We start from the raw sequence: 22,281 nt of genomic DNA, 5'->3' as shown, positions 1-22,281 counted from the left end.
ACTCATGTATTTAGCTACATCTCTAGTTGTATGTACAGGGTTCAGGTTTCTTCGCACAGGAAGGTCAGAAAATGTCACGTCAAAGTTTGAAAAGTAATACTGTAAAGGTCCTCTTCTATAGAATAAACTAGTTAGTATACTACAGGAAATTCCATAGATTAAGGGCAAGTGGTGGTAAGTCACACCTTCAGCTACTGAAGTAGGTAGCTTCATGCAGACATAACAGTCATCTATTTCCATAGCTTCTACATAATGTACTAATAGGTTTGCGAAAACATTTAAGTGTGTTTTGTTCTTGATTTTGTTAAAGTGTAATCCTTCCTCATCTGGTGCTTCTAAATCTATGCTTGTTTGTTTCAGGCTGTGTCTTCTCTGGTGCATCTACTCTTTGTGGTGTATTTCTGGTATGTGATTCTACAGTGTCTTCTGGTAAGTGATTATTAGAGTTCAGGTTCAGGTCTTTACTCATCATAGAAGGAATAGCTATTGTTAGTCCTATCCAGAGTATCAGTACTATTGCTACACTACATAAACATACTTGGCAGCATGTTTTTAAACAACCTCGTCTCGGTCTCCCATTCACAGAAGAATCAGATATTTTTTGCTTAAAAGAAGCTTCAACCCCTCTTTGTAACTTTGCACAGCTTGCTTACTCGAGGCAACTTTTCAAGTAGATTTTGCTTCTTCACTGGTCTGGTCAGCAATCAATTCTCCATCACTTTCGTCACTTATTTCCAAAATTTTCAAAGTCCTCCAACACAAAGTATGTCCATTCAGGACCCTGATACTTGTTATTCAGTCCTTTTATTCGAGCCCTTCGTCTCCTAGTTTGTATCTCAGATGGACCAGCTTGACTTGAGACTTCGTTCACCTGCTCAGGTTCTTCGTTAATTGTCTTTAGTCGCAGTCTCAATCTTTTTACAAATCTGGGCACTGAGTCACCTTTTCTGAGTCTTTTAACTGGCACTGTGTCTTGGCCTTCTTCCAATGCTCTTTTATTTTCGTTTAGTTGTGGCACATCGTTTTCAAGATCGTCTTCTGTATTTCTCCCTAACTGACTAGATCCAGGTCTTTCATCAGTTTCTTCTGCCTAGTCCCTAAACTGGCCTTGTTCAGGTGTATGCTGATTTTGGGTTTGATCTGTTTCGATTTCTTCTTCCTGAACACAATTGTCTATTCCTATCTGATCCTGTTCAAGCTCTTCGAACCCTTGATTTTCTTCTGCTTGAACCTCTGCCATAGTTTCTATCTGTCCCTCTCTTTGCTCAGGAGTTCTTGGTGGAGTGTCGATTACCTGTTCTCTCCCTATCTGGTCTTCCTCAGAATCAGATTTGACTTGGATTTCGATGATCTGAGTATCTTCCTCTATACCTGCCTCGTCTTCACTATCCCACTGTCTATCTAAATAGATTTGTCTTCTGGTTCTCACAGGATCTATAGTCAGGTCGATTATTGGGACCCAATCATCTTGACTGGAGCTCGGTTGTTCTTCTTCAGGTACTTCAGGACCGATATCTTGGAACCCTCAGCTGCGCAACCTTCAGCTTCAGTTTCTTCAGGTTCAGTCACTTTCTTGGTATGGCTGGCATGGATCCAGCGTGGTACTCCTGCACACTTCACATCTGTGGTTGTTACTAGGATCACCTGTTGTGGCTTTCCCCACCTTGGTGCAAGGCAACTTTTCAGAGTATGTTTCTTTATTACGACCCAGTCACCTGGATTCAGGTCATGTGCTGGAGTCGTCGGCCTGGCGACGGCGTCTCGCCCAACCTGGTGAGAGATAGAACGCACTTGGTCAGCCAGTTCTTTACAGTATTCTAGTACCAAATCATCAGATTTGCTTATCAGTTTGTTCCTGGTACCCATGCTTGCCGCATTGCTCTTCCCATCAGTATTGTGTGGGGACTCAAGCCCCCTTCCTCATGTCTCATGCACGAGCCGGGAATACTTCTGAGTCTCATCAACACAAGTGGCAGAGCTTCAGGCCATTCCAATTAAGTGTATTCACACATCTTTCCCAATCTTGATTTGATTGTGCCATTTATCTGTTCTACCACTCCAGAAGCCTCTGGTCGATATGCACAGTGCAGTTGTTGCGTGATTTTGAATGATTCACAGATATGTTTTATTATTTCATTTTGGAAATGCCCTCCTCTGTCTGATTCAATCGTGACTTGGAATGCGTACCTAGGTATTAGTTCCCTAAGTAACAATTTGGCTACCATGATACTGTCATTTCTACGGGCAGGGTAAGCTTCCACCCATTTTGAAAACAGGCAGACAATGACAAGTAGGTATTTCATTCCTCGACAAGGGGGCAACTGAATGAAGTCAAGTTGGAGTCTAATAAAAGTACCTTCTGCCTTTCCAATCTTTCCTGGTAACACTACAGTTTTCTTTCCTGGGTTAAATTGCTGACAAATCAGACACCTTTGGCAGAGTGCTTCCGCTACATTTCTGAATTTTGAAATGAACCATGTCTGGCGAAACATGCGGATCATGGCGTCTCTGCCTAAAAGTGTGTCTCCATATATCAACCTAGTCATAGGAGCAAGCAGACAGTCTGGCAACACAGGCATACCATCCAGGTAAACAATGACACCATCTTCCACCCTCCTCTGGCAACCAAAGTTTCTCCATCTTTGTTTTTCCCGTGGCTCTGCTGTGTCCTGTAAGTCTCTCACTTCCTCCCATGTATTCACTCCTTCTAGCATCATAAATTGGCAGCTGTTTCCATTTCCCCCAACCTTTATATTGATTGCTATTCGGTATCTTGCACAATGTTGGGCTAACTGGTCAGCATATCGATTACCTGCTGTCACTTTGTCATCGCCAGATTTGTGAGCAGCACACTTGACCCCAGCCAATTCTTTTGGTAACTGGCTTGATTCCAGTAAATCCTGTACATATTTTCCATTTCTGATAGGGGTGCCTGAAGAAGTCAGGAACTCCCTTTGCATCCATAATTGGCCAAAGTCATGCACAACCCCATAACCATACTGCCTATCAGTATATATGGTTATCTTTGAGTTCCTCCCAAATTTGCAAGCTTTTGTCAATGCAACCAATTCAGCTATTGGTGCAGACTTGACTCCATGCAAATAGGATGCTTCCACTGGACCTCCTAAGGTACACACTGAATAGGCAGCACTTAAGCCCCCTTCCTCATGTCTCATGCACGAGCCATCTACAAATAGCTCATAATCTTCGTCAGTTAAGGGTGCTTCCTTTATGTCTGGGCGTGGTTTTGTACTGAACTCCGTCAAATCAATGCAGTCATGTTCAGTTTCTTCCCTCACTTCTGCTGCGAATGAACTAGGCAGTAAGGTAGCTATATTCAGAATATTACATCTAGAAATGGTCACATTTCCTGCACCTACAAGAATTCTCTCATACTTAGTCAGCTGACTTGGTGTGAGATATTGAGTCTTTGTTCTTGTCAGTAAAATTACAACAGAATGTGGAACATACACAGTTACCAGATGTCCCAGAACAATGGACTCACTCTGTTCAAGACATGTGCAAGTTGCAGCTACTGCTTTCAGGCATCCGGGTAATCCGGCTGCTACTGGGTCCAGTGTGGAAGAAAAATATGCCACTGGACGTCTGGTTAAACCATGAATTTGGGTCAGGACTGAAAGTGCACAATTGTCTTGTGTGTCACAAAACAGTGAAAAATCTTTTGAATAGTCAGGCATTCCTAATGCAGGAGCTGTACACAAGCATTCTCGCAATTTTACAAAAGCAGTCATGCTTTCATCATCCCACTCCACTGGATCTTTTGCTCCTTTCTTTGTCATTTTTATCAATGGTCTTGCTAGGACTGCAAATCCCACAATCCATTGCCTACAGTATCCTACAACTCCAAGGAACATTCTGATTTCTTTCTGGGTATTTGGTAGTTACATGTTTCGAATTATTCTAATTCTTTCTGTGGTAACCTTCCTGATACCACTCTCTATCTGGTGCCCCAGAAATTTTACAGATGAGGTACAGAATTGCAGCTTTCCTGCCAACACTTTATGTCCTCCCTCACCTTAATGGTTCAGCAAGGCAATTGTGTCAGTAACAGTCTTTTTCACTCTTAGACGCCACCAAGAGGTCGTCTATATATTGCACCAGGACTGATTTTCCGGGCAATATCAGGGTTTCAAGGCACTTTTTCAAAATTTGATTAAAAATCGAAGGGCTTTCCGTGTACCCCTGAGGAACGCGATTCCAGACGTATACATGACTGTCGAATTCAAATGAGAAAAGAAATTTGCTGTCTGGATGCAATGGAATTGAAAAGAATGCATGACATAGGTCAATGACGGTAAACCATCCAGCATTCCATGGTATTTGGTATAGAATCACTGCAGGGTTTGGCATGACAGGACAGCAAGGAACAACGATTTTATTAACCTTGTGCAGGTCCTGTACTACCCTGTACTTACCACTCGGTTTTTATGCCAATTATTGGTGAGTTACAAGGACTGCTCAATACTTCTTGCAAAATACCTGCTTCTAGTAATCGTTTGATTTCAATAGCAACTCCTGCTTTTACTTCTGCACTCATTTTATACTGTTTGGTATTTGGGTAGACTGCATCTTACTTTATGGCTATTTTAATTGGGTCAACATTTGCCATTAATCCTACATCTTTTCCAGTGAAATCCCAGACTTCCTGTTTCACTGTCTGTTAGAGTTCCTCAGGTAAGTCTTGTATTGTCAGTCTTTTAATTTCTGAATCGGATCTTGCTAACATTAATTTGTAAATTCCAACTTCATCTGGGGTCTGAATTTCAACGCCATTTGGAGTGCAAAAGATAGTACAGTTCATTTTGCACAACAAATCTCGTCCTAGTAGGTTTACAGGACTGGAATCACAAACAACAAATCTGTGCATTTCTTTAAAATTCCCAATTTTAATCTCCATAGGTTCTGTTACTGGGGTACTAATTAGTTGATTAGAAACGCCCACTACTTGGATCGATTCTCCCGAGAGGGGTAGGTTTGGAACGTCTGCTGTTCTCACAGTAGAACGGGTAGTACCAGTGTCCAACAGAAAGGTAACATCATTTCCTTCAACCTTTCCTTCAATGTATGGCCCTGACTGGTCCACCGGCAAGGAGGTGCCAAGCACGCACTGCTCGTCCTCCCACCTCAAGCACCGTCAGTAGGTGTCGTCACAGAGAAATGTGTCATTCAACAGAAATTGTGAAGTTGCTGCATTTCTATCCTCCCTTCCTTCCCAAACTTCGGTGTCTTCACCCTGTTGTGCTTTGCTCCTATAATTCGGCCTAGGTGCACGAGGCAACTGATTCTGTTTTACCTGCTGCTGGTTCTTCCGTGGTGTCTCATTCTGCGTCTGTGGATTCAAATCATTAATTTTCACATTACCATTCTGCACAGCCTTACACTCGTCTCTCCAGTGTCCTATCTTTCCGCACCCATGGCAGGGAAACTTCTTTTGTGCCTCTTCTCAGCTCATTTTTACTCTCGGCTTTCCCCCACCCCCAGGGCCCTGACTCTGATTACTGGTCATTTTATTTAGCTGCTGTTCTTGGTGCTCTGCTAATTTTACCTGTGCCCACATGACTTTTTCTTTTAGTTCTTTTCGTTTGTCTTCTAGCTCATCCTCGCAATATTTAGCATACTTCAGGACTTCATCAATTGGTTTAGCCTGCCAGCAGATTTTATTGTCTTTGATCCACTGTGAAATCTCAGGCCTTAACCCTAACACAAATCAATAAATGAAGTGGGTCATGTCCTTCATTTCGATGTTATCCAGTCCACTGTACGTTTTGAACACTTGTAACAGTCGTTCATAATAAGAATGTACAGTTTCATCTCGATTCTGGGTAGTTCTATCTATTCGGGTCCAATCAGTTTCCTTTGCAGGCACCTTTCCCTTCAAATACAACATTACCTGGTTGTACTTTTTCATGATATCCCGTGAAGGAACCCCTGTCTTTGGGTCCCTCGTGAATTCTTCACTAGGCCAATCAACAGCAATTTTCCATTCTGTCCACAAATCTACGGGAACTACAATGTCAAAGAAACCATCTAGATCTTTCAGGAGGCATTTCTGAACTTTCACAAATCTCTCGACCTGTCTGTACCATTCTACAGGCTTTTCTCGTAATTTTGGGAAGTCATTTGTAAAGGACACAATATCCTGTCGGGACCATGGAAGATGCACATATCCTCCACCTGGCACTTCTCGCATAGGATATCATTTTTCCACCTTATCTGCTTCTTTTACGACATACTCAGAAGTCATCTGTTTAGATCTAATTTCCTCTTTTTTCTTTGTCCACCTGGCTTTCCATTTTTCTAATTCTTCCCATTTTTGTTACAGCTTTAACAATTCTCTTATTTGCACCTTTTTTCCTGACATATTCATGTTTTCCAAATCTTTGTCTGAGAATTCTGCTCTGTAGGGTTTTTGCAACACTTTAGATCTGCCAATATCTATTCCCATACTAGCCGCAGTGTCAATTAATTTCTCATGGAACACTCGGGTATTATGGGTGATACTTTTGCAAATGAATAACAATTTATCTTCACTAAGGGTGTTCAGTCTGTCCAATCCCACATTCCCAGCCATCAGTTCTTCCAATTCTATTCTTAGCTTGTAAATATCTAATGGTTTTGGCTGAGGATTTGGTTTCTCTAATTCTCGGGTCCATCTTTCGCTTTCTTCAGGAGTCACTACCGTGGCACTTCTAGTACCAGAAGATGACTCAATCTGCACTTCTCTCGAAGTGAAAGGAGTGTTCTTTCTCTGTGAACTCCCTTCTGGTACCCTTATCGGTAGATCCATCAGGGAAATCACAGATTCACATTCACTTGCCTGATCATCTACTATTATAGGCTCTTTTCTTGGCTGTACTACAGATGGGGTTATAATTGGAGTTTTCGGGCTACTCTGCTTATCCCCGTACAAAGGAACAACTGGTCCAATAGTTACTGGAATTGTCAGAGCTTCAGGACTGGTATTCAATTGGGAGATTTTCTGAATTCATTCTGTTCTTTGTTTAACTAAAGCTTCTCGTTCTCTATCCTGCAGTACCCTATCCATGGAGGTTTTGTGTACTATTTGCGGAACTAATGGAGGGCTAAAACTCGGGGCAGTTGGATGTGTCATACTCGGTCCCTCACCATAATTAGGTTTCAGGAATGGGTTTCCCGTACTTAAAGATCATGATTCCTCCTGATAAGGAGGCCTTAGACATGTATCTCTCGCACTTAAGGATCTTGGTCCTTCATTATAGGGTGGTGGATTCTTCATTAATAAATCCTCCAGGTAATCATCGTCTGAATCACCACTGGTCATTAAATGCTTTGTCTTTTCTGTCCTTTTCCCACCCATGGGTTCTTCTACTGTTATTACAGGGTACAGTCCTTCTACCATCATGTTCTGTCTCCATTCTTTCATTCTTTTTTCTCGGGTCTCTTTCTGTACTTTCAGGTAAATTTTAGCTAACCCTTTGTCTATTCTGGGTCTGTCTCGCTCAAAAGCTTCTATTTCCCATTCTTCTAATGCCTCATACTGCGTTAGTCTGGGTCTGGGATGTAAATCATTCATTCGAGTCCTCAAATTAAACAAAATCCTGCCATTAAATGTACCTTCTAAGGGAAATGCCAAAATTCCAACATCTTTAGTATATTCCACCCAATTTTCCAACCATACGCAACCATGGTAGCCTCTGTCAAACATCATAAATGATGCAGGAGTATTTGCTGGTGGAATGATAACTCCTTCTCTAGTTTTGATTGGCTTGTCTTTCTTAAAATAATTCTTTACTTTGTCTACCAGAGTCATTTTTCTCTTGCTTCCGTACATAGCGTTTATTCTACGGCCTTTCCACTGATCTCTCACAAAACTTTGATATCTTGGATCAGGTCGAGTCTGGGGATAAGTTTGATACCACATACACCTTTTCGCAAACTACTCTGTTTACAAAATCACTTCCAATACAAATGCGTCTTTTATTTCTCTGCAACGAATCAACAATGTGATGTCAAATAATCTCAACCAATGGGTGCGTGGCTTTTCTCGTGAGACAAGTTCCCATGCTCCTGTGCTCACCCCTCCTTCACAATGTTGTCTCAGCTACACCCGCTGTCTCAATCAATACCAGCGCGGCACTGAGTGACGTCAGCGCAGCTTCGCAACTGACTCTCTCCTCCACAAGGTAACGGAAAACTCACTTTCTACCTTTTAAAGTGCAAGTGCTCTGTTTAATTTACAACGCAAAACATTCGCCACTGTACTTGAGTGTCTAGAAAGAAAAGATTTGTTTCACTGCAAGTAAATCTCTTCCGTTTACTTTTCATGTACTGCGAGTAGATCCCTTCTGCCTACCCTTCACACAAGCATTAGAGAACCTGTTACTCCTTCGACTCATCCACTCTGGGATACATACTAAGCTAAAAGTTTCACCAGTGAACCCCTTTGCTATCAATCAAGCTCAGACGAACCTGTTACTCCTTCCGTGTAACCCTTACTAGGTGATATCACAATAGAAGTTTTGCCAGCGAACTCTTTACTATCATTTATTCATACATTTATACAAAAAACCCTAATTAGTGCTTCCAGTTCTGCCCAACCTCACTAACTTTTCATCGAGCCACTGACCTCACTGCGAGGTGGATTCTCCTCACCACCCGCTATTCTTCCCCCGGGGATTCCGGACAAACATATAACAATCACTAACGAGTTTTGTTAGAACATTTAAATCAATATAGCAGCATTTCAGAGAACAAATTTTAAAACATTTCATAATATTTCAAAACAAAACAGTTTTACATTTGATCGATCAATACTTTTAGCAGAAATAAAATGTTCACAGTTAGCAGCAGTTTACCTATCTACCTATCTTAACTAGTCCTACCTACCTTTAACTAGTTCCTAACCATAACTCTGCTACCAGAAAATTACTGATAGAGCACGCAGGTCACCCAACTAATAATTTTACCATATGCACACTTGGGCCCATATAATTTTCAATTCACCATGCTCAGTTATTCGGGTATCCTACACTCTACTAGCAGTAACCCAGTTTGTTCCTACCTATTTCCTATATACCTGACTTACCAATCCTTGTTACAGGTATCTATGATCACAATGGATCAGGGAGCTAGCTGAAAAGATAAGCAGTCAATAATACCAAAACCATTTATAACATTTGCACTCTTTATAATAACCACAAACTCAAGAATTTTTGAAAACCTTTATCTAGTTCTCATCAAGGTCAGAAAGCAGAAAGTTTACAGCAAGCAAACTATCAATGATTAAAATCATGAATATCGTGTAACTATGCAAGAAATAGATTATGCCAATCATTTAGAACTCTAAAGGAAGGGTAAGAACAAGGAACATACTTGAAAAATAAACATATAGGAATAAGACTTGAAAAATTGTATTTTCTAAAGGACGGGGAAAATAAGGAACATACTAATGTGAAGTTTCAGAAATTAGAATGGTATGGTATGACTAAAGAACGGGAAAAATAAGGACATGCTAGAATGTCACAGATTATGGTATCCTAAAGGATGGGTAAGATAAGGAACATAAATCTATAATGACGAAGCTGTGTTTCTCATGTAACTATAGGAAGGGTAAGAAATTGGAACACGCTAATAATTCAGAATAACCTCTTTAGTGTCCAGTAAAGGGAGGGTAAAGAAAAGGAACATCTATTCATTTTGAGACTGTATTTTATTCAACTATAAGGTAGGGGAAAAATGGAACATGCTAAGAAAGGCACTTTCATGACTTCAGTGTTTTATCACAAGGGAAAGGTAAAGAAAAGGAACATATGCAATTATGATTTAGCAAGATTTCAGGAAAGGATAAAGAAAAAGGATGCAAGTGTGTTTCCCTCACAGATATATATTTACCTAGAACGGTGTGGAGACCAACCCTGGCCAAGGGTCAGTTAAGGACAGGAGGAAACCCCAAGGAATGCAGTCGCCAGTAGTCCAGCAGGTGCAGGATGGAAACCCAGGACAGGAAAACCAGATTAGGATCAGGACAGGACCACCAAAGTTGAGACCAGCACCCGCAGTTCAGTTGCAACGCCTGCGCTACACCTTCTGTGCAGCTATCAGTCAAAACCCCGATTGGGTTCTCGAATTCCCCAGCAAAGTGCTTCGCCAGCACTTAAGGTTTCCAAAAACCTGATTGAGTCTGTGGAAATTACGGACAGAGTGCTCCGCAGCACCTCTGTTTCTCGATCAGCTATTGAGTGCGTTGGGTCAGTGACAGATCAGCTATTCGGACAAGTCGGACAATTTCTCTAGCTAAACCTAGGCTAGTTATACTGTTTTCAGGTCAGTGTACCACCCCCCAAATGTTGCAAGTGTAAGAATCCCCAATTTCGATTGGTCAAAAGAAAGGACAGGTCATCACACCAACTAGGATTTGACTTTCTCAAGCCCATAATTTACATTTTCTGGGACCGCCAATCGAATTTCGGGTTCCCATGACATGTTCTTTACACATAACAATGGTGAATTTATTAATTTATACATTGTGATACATTGAGTACATTTAAGCTTCTTCTACTAGGTGAAGGTGCCTCTTCCCAGGCGCATTTTGGCTTGGACCACTGTGTTGGCTCGGGTTCAATGTCACAGAGTTCATCCTCTGGCTGAAGACTGTCATGCGCAGAAAGGCTGTTCAACATGGAGTAATCCCGTCCCTCATGCCCAAGGATTACGATACATGAAAAGTAAATAGAAACAGTTTTAAAACACAGAAAAAATGAATGCACTGTATACCAGGAATCCCTGTATTACTCCCATTACCTTATAATAACTATAGCATTAAGATTAATGCAGAACAAACAGCATAGCAAAAGCTGCGGTGCAAGCTTTGGGCCTTTGAGAACACAAAGCAGCCATCTTATTGCTACTGCGCAAGTGCAAAAGGTTTCCCCCCAGAACTGCGAGTACGTCACATCACATGGGTATGACCGAAGCATGCGCAGAAGAAATTCCCGCGTAGCAGCAGCCATTTTAGGTTGCAAGCGTATTACGATTAGTAAACACATAAGCAAACGTCTCTGGGACACCCAATGTCAGAATAAAGGGCAAATTAATAGGACAAACAAGTTGATTAATACCATTAGGGTTATTCGAGGATCATGAATTCAAAGCGCTTTTTGTGCGAATCCTTGCTCCATCACTAGGTGAGCATTGTAGGGCTGTTTTGAAAGTTAGGTCTGTGAATCGACAGATACATCCACATGCCAATTATGTTATTGTTTTTAAGAGAATTCACTTTCTTGGAACAAGACTGCATGAAACCATCTTCAGGGCCTGGACAATTTCATGCCAAACGGCAACTCTCAACATTGCAGCCAAGACAATATAACAATGGTTTCTGCCCGGTTTCGAACCGGGGACCTTTCGCGTGTGAGGCGAACGTGATAACCACTACACTACAGAAACAGATACCTACAGTTGATTCTTCTGTGATGAAACTGCTCAAAACAGGCTATTCCAAGGGCATCTGGTTTTAGATTTCTTTCATGCAACTTGCCCGACAGCCCTATCTGAACGCTTGTATATGCCTTGCAAGTTCAGCATTTTTGCAAAATGCTTAAAGAGAAATGTTTCCTATTTGCTCAGGCAGGGCAGGGTTAAAAGCATGAGACTCTGGAAAATATTCATCCACTATTGCAAAGAGAAAATTGATATTGGCTTTGAAATGCTAACTTCAAAACGACTTTAAAAGAGCACTAATGAAATGGCTCGTCTGGGATTTGCACCCTGGACCTCTCGCACTCAAAGCGAGAATCATACCCCTAGACCAACGAAACCGTCGAAAGGCCCTCACCTCTGAAAAGGTAATACCAGCTCTAAGCCCGCAATGAAGATCATGCTGGGGTCTTTTTCATGCTTGGTCTGTGAATACACATGAAATTCAGTGTCAACTTACCCTTTCTCAAACGATAGCATTATCATTTGTAAGTGTCCCCTTTTATTTTGTCCCAGCATTGGACACGTCTTACAGGAAGTCAGCAGTTATTTATATATTTCTGCATTGGCTAGAGCCTAAAGAGAAAGAATAAAAAGCTGTTCATAACAACATAAGAAACACATTTTGCTTTTTTCTCTCTAATACTTATTCCCTTTGTGCAAATCGGAATGCCAAGGTGAATAGCTGGGCCACAGATTCTGGCTAATTATCTATCTCTTGCATGCAAGAAGCAATACAAACTGCCTAATGCAGGACTAAAGCATTCCTTGCATAGCCTCTAACATCATAACATAACTGAGCTGCTGGTAGCAAACTAAGCAATACCTTCCCAAAATGATAAGTACATGTGCTTATCCGCTCAATCAGCGCTCAATTAGGCTCGATCAGGCGAGATATAGAAAAGGTGGAAAGGGTCCAAATGGCGGTCCCTTCCTTTTTAGGGTGGGTCCTGCTGACTATCATAGGATTCCTTGTAAGATTGGCCAGGGTCAGAGGAAAAACTTTCAACCCTTCTTAGTGTTCTCTCCAGAAGCAGGCATTTTCTGTGCCTTTAATTTCAGGCTTTTCCCAGCAGTCTCTGTTCTGCCTATGTAAATTAACAAAAGGAGTGCTTATTCCTCACTTGCTCTAATGTCCTTCCTGTCCACAAAGCTCTGCCTAAGTATGCTTTTTTTCTTTTTCAGGGAAATTCTAAATGGTTTCTCTGTCCAGTCTGTGGCAGTAGAATGCTGCTTATGATGCCATGTTTTGTTGAATCACCAAGGTACAACTACAGATGAATATATGAGTCTGAAGGACATGGGGGCGTGGCTGAGCACGCTATGGTGGTGAAAACATCAGCGAGGACGCCGTAGGCTCCCTTCCCCGTGCTGACGAAGTTTGGAACCGGCGCCTTCTTCCCTACCGCTCCGCTGCACGAGACGAAGGTACGCCCGACGGCGGACTCCCTAACCCGGCGCCTCTGGCCAATCGAGGTCGGGATGTGTCGGGCCCACTAGGCCCTGGAGCGGTAGACGGCAGTTTGCGGTGCTTGGTGCACCCGGCGATCTCCCCTCAGAGTGCCACAACAACGCTACAGAAACAGTGCCTAAACCCCCCGGATACCAGGGTGAGGAGGGGCGGCCGACGAGTTGGACGAGAGAGGCTGGCGCCGGAGGCTGACGAGGACCGTCTCCCCCCCAGTGGCCGCGGTGAGATGCGCAGCGGCTGAATTGGGATGAGGGAACCCTGCGGCAGTCTGCCACTGATGCAGAGATCGGAGCGCTCTGGAGATTAGCCTGGTCCCCCTCTTGTCTGAACTGGGCTGCTGCGCCCCACCTGCCTTCCCTAGACTGCCATGCAGCCCTTGACGTCGCCCTAGACCAGTACTGTCGGGGCCTGGTGTAGATACACAGTCCTCAGGGCCACCCGGACCGGGCGCTCGCCGGCAGATCCACCCTGGGCCGATGCTAGCGAGGTCTGATGCTGGCGCACACTGCATAATATTGCAAGATCCAGGAGCGCAGCGAGGGATCCATACTGCCGGAGATCTGGAGAATTGCGGACACCCCCCCTATGGCTCATTTTTTTGGCGGATCAGGCGGCAATGACAGTTGAGACCTACACGAGGATGATGAATCATGGAATAAGTATGTGAACACTGCCCACCCTAGATAATAGCGCAGCGAGAGCTTCCACACTGGACCATCCCGTGCAGAAGCCTGGCGAGAGAGAGAGCCCATGACACATCGCCTGCCGTCCATCCTACCTCGCAACTTGAGAAGCGAAGCTGCACACGTGGTTGTGCTGACTGTGGAGTACCCCTGCCGCGGCGACAACCTTTACAGCTTGATTTGTTAGGCCAGAGGCCCACTTAGATCTGCGGGCAGCCATTCGTGGAGACAGGGAATGACATAAGCTATACGACTTTAGCGCCCCTGGTTTGCGGAGCCACTCTTCCTACTGGGAGTCTCTTACGGGACCCTGAAAGGCAGATAGACGGTGTACACCCTAAACCTACTTAGTGCTACCCTGAGGCACACAGTCCTTGCCTACCACAGTGAAAAATCCCTCCCCCTCACACTGCAACTGGAACACTAGCGAAATTCTAATGTCTGGCGGACCCAAGACGAGAGCTGGCGCAGGCGGCAACCTGGGAAAAGGGAAAATGGCGAAACAAACTGATTCGGACCAGACCGCCTCCAAACTAGACAGGATGTTAGCGGCCATGGAGCGATTGGAGGTGTCGATGCAGCAGACCCGCACATCGCTAGAGTGTAAAGTTGACAAAGTAGCGATTGACCTGACGCACCTTCGAGCTGACCATATGAAGCTTTCGGATAGGACGTCGACACTTGAACAAGCCATGCAGGATATGTCGCCTAAAGTTAAGCAGATAGACAAGCATGTCCAAGATCTCCTTAACAGAGTGGAATTCCTAGAGGATCGAGCAGACGATGAAGAAGGGCGGGCACGAAGGAACAACGTCCGCATAGTGGGCCTGCCGGAACGATGGGAGGGGAGAGAACCAGCGGAGCACATGGAACGCTGGCTCCAGACCTTGCTACCAGAGGGCACTCTTTCACAACAATTTGTGGTAGAACGAGCCCACCGAGTACCGACACGTTCCCCCCCCTACAGGTTCCAACCCGAGGCCTATGCTTATTCGCATCATGAACTACAGAGACCGCGATGCCATACTACGCGAGACCCGGAAATTATCCGAGGTCAGAGTGGAAAATGCCAAAATCATGTTTTTTCCTGTTTACACTGTGCAGGTGCAGCGCCAGCACCACTCCTTTTTGGCGGTAAAACAGCGTCTTCGACGCCTAGATCTGAAATATTCCCTCCTCTTCCCTGCCCGCCTACGAGTGGTGGCGCAGGAGAAGACACACTTTTTCAATACTCCAGAAGCAGTTGAGGCTTGGCTTGACTCTGGCGTAGACACGGAGACTAGAGAGATGCCGCAGAAGATGCGACGTGATCGTGGACCCCGAAGACGACGCCGTAGGAGACCATCACTTGCACGCTCGACGCACTCGGAACCTGAAGCATGCCCCACACCTGAATGCATGCAAAGCGAGCAACAAGAGGCCCTCCGCATGGCGGCGGAGATCAGAGGTTCGCAGACAGCAGATCCAACTTCGCAGGCCAGTCCTGAGGCCCTTGTAAGCGATGATGAATACCTTTACCAGACTCCCAAGTATCGCTGGACCTTCCGGATGTCACACCACAAACTGCAGACATGTCCACTAACTGTGCTCCGAGACACTTGCTCCTCAGCTTGCTCGTCGAGGGAGACGCAGTGGGAATACTCCCAAGATAACCAGACATTGAGACGGACCGTATTCCTTGGTACACTGGGATTGCCCACCCTTACTTGTATTTGACACGTGCACTGAATTCAGCACTCGGGCAATGCCACAGCGATGTTCGGAGCCGGTGAGATGTGGGACTAAACCTAGTGCCTGGATGCATATTGTGCTGAGCTGCCCGCAGGCAACACGTCCATGGACATGATGGGGCACCTTCAACTGACTCTGTGAACCCCTACTGGAACTGAACTGGACAACACAGCCTACCTGTGGTGGGGGACAGTGCCCTTGCTTTTCTTACATGTATTCTCTGTAATGTAAAAAATCACAACTCGGGGGCGTGGCCAAGATGGCGACGGAGTAGGACGTGCTTCTTGTCCCCTCCGGCGCCGGGCCTTACATAGCCTTGTCCAGCGTTGACCCCAGGAGCTCCTCTGGGTTTAAAGTCGCTCCGGAGCCCACTATGAGCGGTGGCTGGCAGCGGAGTGAGCTCCGACGCTCCTAGTGCCCGAGGTCGTGGGTTTGGAGCTGGCGGCGATCCTCGCGCCCTGTGAGGCGCTGAAGGCTGAGGAGCCGGACGGAGTTGCAGGGAGCTCTAGGGGCACTCGGCGAACGGTGGTGGTTGGTGCTGCCTCATCTTTGCCGCGGAACGCTCCGGGGGCCAAGCGGCAGCGAGAACGGACCCGGTTGGAGCCGTGGCCTTGAGCTCCAGGAGGGGGCGGAGCCTATCGCCCGCGGACAGCGGGACCTGCGGCGCGGCCGGCGGCCTAATTGAGGCCAGGGACTGAGGCCTGGTCCACGAGTCGGCCTGCGCTACTTCTGGGGTCCGTCCCTCCGCGCTGCAGCCTGGGCAGTGCACGGCAGCTGGGACGATTGGGTCCTTCAGTGGAGAGCAGAGGCGGTCACGGGGTGGAGCGCAGGGGGGCCCCTGCTTGGCCCGGAGTGTGCCTTATCGGCTTGGCATGGCTGCTGGTGGCTGAAAGGAGACACAGGGCAGTGAGAGCGCTAGTGGACAGTGACGAAGCAGGCTGCAGGTACGCAGATTGACCGGGGATCCGGTGAAGTAACGCTGTGTCAGGCTGATGAGGCTTTGGGGGCCTCTGAGGGTCTCCTGGAGATGATTGTGCCCAGAAGGCGGCTTTCCCTCGCCCGGACCTAGCGGCGGACCTGCGTCCTGTGGAGGGAGCGCTTCGATTGACTCACATGCCCGGGAGGCCTGGCTGGTATCGAGGCCTTTGGCAGGCCTGCTGCTCACACGCCGCCACGCGCCTGCCTGCCCGGGGTGTACTTTCTGTGTGCTGGGGCGTCGAGGTCTACAGGCTAAAGACGCCGGACTAACTTTGTCATTGGGGCGCCGGGGGGACGGCTGGAGATTGTTAGGCGGTGCCCCCGCCTGGTTCTTTCGGCAGGCTCTGGTGAACTCTGCTCCCCTGTGCACCGCTCTTTTGACCTGACACCGGTGGTGGACTGCGACAACGATGGCCACCTCCCTACGCAAGGGGAAGCCTGGCAAGGATGGGTCAGCTAAGGGCTCTCAGCCCCCGGCCTACCCCGGCCCTAGCGCATCTCCGGGGCGGTCTGATGATGAGGCCCCGGCTACTAAGGCCTTCATGAAGGAACTCTTCGCCTCCATTAAAGATGATATTGCCGAGCTCCGAACCCAGCTAACTTCGGATCTCCGCGAGGTGCGGAGGGATGTCGACGGTCTTGGGGAGAGAGTGGTCACTCTGGAAGACCATGACCTCAGCATGGCCAATGATGTCCACCTGCTACAACAGGACGTGCTCCGGCTCATGGAACAGAACATAGATCTGCAGGTCCACGCTGAGGATCTGGAGAATCGTTCCCGCCGAAATAACATCCGCATTCGAGCGGTCCCTTGGGAAGGCGAAGCGGGAGATCTCAGGGAATATGTGCAGGCGCTCTTTCTTCAGATTTTGGATGAGGAAGATGTGCGGGACATCAGAATGGATAGAGTCCATAGAGTGGGGCTGCCCAGGCGGAATGGGGGACCTCCCCCTGCCATACTTGTGTGTGTGCACGATTTCCAACTCAAGGAACGAATCCTCAGGAAGGCGCGGGACATTCCCTCCCTGCAATTCCGGGACCATCGTCCTCCGCTTTATCAGGACCTGGCCGCGTCCACGCTCCAGAAGAGGCGCGAGTTTTGACCGGTCACTGCTTATTTGAGAGAGCACAACATCTCCTACTCGTGGGGCCATCCCTTCCGCATAGTCTTCCGCTGGCAGAATAGACTGGCACAGATTCGATCTCTCCGGGAAGCGAAGGCACTCCTGGGGATCGAGGAGGAGACACCGGCGCAGGACCGTCGCAGTCCTTCACCATGGAGACGACACCGTTCCTCGTCTTGGCACAGAGTGGGACCGGAGGCGAGCCGCAGGAGGCCTGACCACACGACTAGCCTGCAGGAGCGTGGGAGTGCAGTGGCGTCAGTGGCCTCTGCCACGCTGGCGTCGACGCAGCAGAGCTCTGGGGCGGCCTGATCTTCGGGCAGCTCACCTTGGTGCCGGAGGGGCACGCACATTCAGGTACCGGGGTTATGTATGTACTTTTCTAGAAGACACCCCGCCCTTCGGCCTTGGGGGATCCGATGTTGGGTCCCCGTCCACACCCCCAGGAGGGTTTCAGAGACTTGAGTTTTTTCTTCTTCTTCTTGTTCCTTTTGTTGTGGGGTGTGTTGGGGGGTGGGGGGCGTGAGGGGAGGGGGTCGGGGAAGGTTCATGGTGGTGACAAGGGTGCTAGGGGGTGTGTATGGCTGAGATGCACGTTTGAAATACGGAGGATTGGGGCAGTGGGGGCGGACCCACGGTTCAAGATGACTTGTTATCCGGCTAATGGAGTAGGGTGGGGGGGGGGCGGGTAGTACATTGGCTTTACAGGTGTCGGGTGAGTTTAGGCCTCTGAGAGGGGGGACTCATGAGCTGGCATTGGCAGGGGTCGGGGGGATGTTCTGTGATGCCTGTTAGTATAGGGACCTGGAATGTTAAAGGGCTTAACTCGCCGCAGAAACGACAGAAAGTATGGAAATATGTGACTGATCATCAGCTGGATGTGGTGGGTCTCCAGGAGACTCATCTAGCGCGCAAAGACGAGCTTCGCCTCAGACATAAGGCTTACTCTCTTATTTACAGGTCTTCTGCTACTACGAAACACAGGGTGGTGGCCATCCTCTTCCGCGCCGCGCTGCACTTCCAACCTGTAGAGGTGCGCAATGATAAGGATGGCCGTTGGTTGATGGTGAAAGGGGTTGTTCGGGGGCGAATGTGTACCTTTGTGGTGGTTTATCTACCTAGTGCTGGCCAAAATAAGTTCCTACAGGACTTGCTGCAGAGGGTGGGGGATTTCGCTGATGGGCACTTGTTCCTCATGGGGGATTTTAATTTGGTGTGGGATAAGGTGGTGGATAGCTCTAGGTCTCACAGGGCTGATACAGGAGTGTTTTCGGATGCAACGCAGCAGATGGTGGGTGAAATGGGGTTGATTGATGGATGGCGATTTTATCGCCCTACTTCCCGAGATTACACATTCGTCTCCCATGTACACCACTCCTACTCCCGATTAGATTATATTTTCCTCAGTCAGGCCCTTAGGGGAGATGTCCTAGATTCCACCATTCTCCCGCTCTCAGTTTCCGACCACAGTTTGCTGGTTCTCACCCTTCGCTGGACACAGTCCGGTGACGGACAGCGGAAATGATACTTCCCAGCCTCGGTGGTCAGGGATGACGCATCGAATAGGGCACTCCGGGAGGCCATTAGGGAGTTTTTTGACCTCAACCCCACAACGGATACATCGGTGGCTAATACTTGGGACGCCTTTAAGGCGTCCGTCAGGGGTACGTGTATAGGCCTTAACGCCACTCTTAACAGGTTGAGGCGGAAAGACCGGGAGGACTTGGAGGCAGAGTTGGCCACCCTCGAACAAGAGCACAAGCTCAATCCGTCGAGGACGACCCTACGTCCGCTTACGGCGGTCCGAGGGAAACTGAGAGCCCACTACAACAACAGGGCTGAACTCACGATGTTGAGGCTGGGGCGACAATCTTATTCCTCTGGGAATAAGGTGGGTAGACACCTAGCGCGTCAACTGCGTGACAGGAGGGAGCGCGAATATGTCGGCGGGATTAAGGATGACGCGGGCGTGCTACAGCATAGGGACGAATTGAAGGCGAGCATCTTTGGCCGCTTTTATGCGAACCTCTACGCAGGGGACGATCTCGATGCGGAAGCACAAAGGGAGTATTTGCGGCGCCTACCACTCCCCCAGATATCGAAGGAATGGAATGACCTGTTGGAGGCCCCGGTCACCAGGGAAGAGGTGCTTGAGGTCATCAAAGATCTGAAATTGCACAAAGCACCTGGGCCAGATGGTTATACGGCCGTCTTCTACAAGACATACGCCACTGACCTTTGCGACTTCCTAGTGTCCCTCTTTAATGATATGGCCACCTCTGGTTTCGCGGCCGGCACTTTGGCGGAGGCGGTCATTACGATCCTGCCGAAGCCGGGGAAGGATCCTACCCAGTGCGCTTCCTTCCGCCCGATAGCACTACTTAACATAGACGCTAAGCTGTATTCAGCGATTCTGGCGCGCAGGTTACAAGACCTGATGCCGGCAATTATTCATCCTGACCAGTCCGGGTTTATCAAGGGGCGCCAGACTCACGATAATACGCGGAGTGTGGTGCACCTCATTGAAAAGGCAGATAGGTTTCGCATCCCAGCGGTCCTAGTTGGGTTGGATGCCGAAAAGGCCTTCGATCGTGTGGACTGGGGCTTCCTATTTAACACAATGTCAGCATATGGCTTTTCGGATAAATTTATTACTATGGTGAGGGCCAATTTTTGCAATCCCAGGTCACGGGTGACAGTGAATGGACACCTCTCGGCGTTCTCTCCACACTCCAGGGGTACCAGGCAGGGTTGCCCTCTTTCACCTCTCCTGTTCGCGCTGAGCATTGAACCTTTAGCATTGGCGGTACGTGAGAACGAGGGGATCCGGGGCATCCCCTTCACGGGAGAACAACATAAAATCACACTCTTCGCGGACGACGTTCTGCTTTCGGTGGCGGATCCGGAACACTCATTGCCCTGCATCAGGGAGGCCTTACTGCAATTTGAAGCAGTGGCCGGTTTCAAGGTCAACTATAGTAAGTCGTATATTCTGAATCCCACCCTGTCGCAGACGGAGGTGGAGCGGGTGCGTCCCTTGACGCCCTTAGCATGGGCCACAAGTTCGATAGTTTACTTGGGGGTCCATTTGACCTCGACGGTGGGCGGACTGTTCTCGGCCAACTTCCCCCCTTTATTAGCGAAGACGCGAGCTGAAATGGACAGGTGGAAACCTAAATTTCTGTCCTGGCTGGGCAGGATCCATTCTGTAAAGATGGTTCTCCTTCCCAAATATCTATATTTATTCCAGGCGCTGCCCATTCCACTGGATAGCGATTTCTTTCGATGCCTCAGGACTCAGATCTTGCGATTTATATGGCAGGGGGGGCGGGCTCGTCTTCCCTTTACGGTCTTGCGTCGACCAAAGTCTGAGGGAGGAGTAGGACTCCCGGACCTGCAGCTCTATTATAAAGCGGCACACCTGAGGGTGTTAGTGGAGTGGTCGCAGCAAACGTCGGAGAAGCACTGGCTTCACATGGACCGGAGCATGTCGGGTGGATCAGTCTGGGACCTGGCGTGGAAACCAAAGAAAGATTGCCCTCTTAACGCTTACATTAGCACCCCTACGGGGACGACGTTGAAAGTCTGGGACACGCTAGCCTCAGACGAGAGGTGGACAACATTTCCCTCACCCTTCACACCCATACATTTCAACCCAGCCTTCCCGCCGGCGCTCCAAGAGGGTCCCTTTGATGCTTGGAGGGAGGGGGGCTGTAGAGCATTGACCCATCTGTTTCATGGGCAGGACCCTCTCTCCTTTGCTAACTGTACACGGGACTATGGGATCCCCAGAATGAACGATATCACCACGTGCAGTTGCTCCACTGGGCTACGTCGCCTGGAATACGGGAAGCAGCTACAAGACCACCATCATTATTTGAGGCCTTCTTACTGCGGACATCTACCATGAAAGGAACTATCTCCTTCCTTTATCAGCTCTTGCTTCGATCTGCTATGGCGCCCAGGCCTCGTTACATGGAACAGTGGGAGGAAATGGTGGGGAGAGATATCTCTGATACCGAATGGTCTGCACTGTGGCGGGATCTGACTGCGTTTAATCACTCACTACATCTAAGGGAAGCGCATCTTAAGACGCTTATGCTATGGTATCTTTGCCCGACTCGGCTCCATCGCATATATACGACCACGTCCGAAAAATGCTGGAGGGGTTGCGGGCTCCTGGGTGACTTCCGCCATATATGGTGGGACTGCCCAGTGATTCGGCCTTATTGGGAGGAAATTCTCTCCCATATCAAGGATATTCTTCGCTATCCTGTCGAGAACTCCATCGCCTCTGTCCTGCTGGGCCTGCGGGAACCTGGCCTGGAATACCAGACTCGGGCGGACAAAAAGATCTTATGGCTCTGCCTAGGAGCTGCCAAGCTCACGTTGGCTGCCGCTTGGAAACAGAAGGGGGCAACAGCAATTTCCCTGTGGCACGCAAGGCTCTGGAAACTTTTAAGTATGGAAAGAATGGCGGACATCTTCCTGGGTAACTTCAAGAACTTTCAATTTCAGTGGGGCCTGCTGGTTGCCTTTCTCTCTAAAGGGTTGCCATCAGCTGTGTGTCCCGCATCCTTAAGATCACTACACCTCTTTCAAATCTAGAGTGCATGATGGGATGGCAGTTGGGGCGAATGGAGTCACCACCATGGGGAGGGAGGGGGCGGACTGGGAGGGGGGGGTTTGTTTAAGTTCTTTTGCTCTTGGGCCCCTGGGATGCATATTGCAGGGCGCACTGCCCTAGGCATCGCTGCACAGGACATTCTACTTACAGGTCAATCAGTGGTTTAAACCTTCACGTCATAACCGCAGAGCT

At 48.0% G+C, this 22,281-nt stretch overlaps 1 non-coding gene across 1 annotated transcript; it reads right to left on the bottom strand.

Annotated features, from left to right (window-relative positions):
* Positions 1–11,372: 11,372 nt before the first annotated feature.
* TRNAV-CAC (transfer RNA valine (anticodon CAC)) lies at positions 11,373–11,445 on the bottom strand. The gene has a single exon. It is a non-coding gene; the product is annotated as a tRNA-Val (tRNA).
* Between the last annotated feature and the right edge of the window lie 10,836 nt (positions 11,446–22,281).

This window comes from Lissotriton helveticus, chromosome 8 (genome assembly GCF_964261635.1).
Source record: "Lissotriton helveticus chromosome 8, aLisHel1.1, whole genome shotgun sequence".
Lineage (NCBI taxonomy): Eukaryota > Metazoa > Chordata > Amphibia > Caudata > Salamandridae > Lissotriton > Lissotriton helveticus.
Note: the sequence above shows the minus strand (reverse complement) of the source record. Positions and strands in the feature narration are given on the sequence as shown.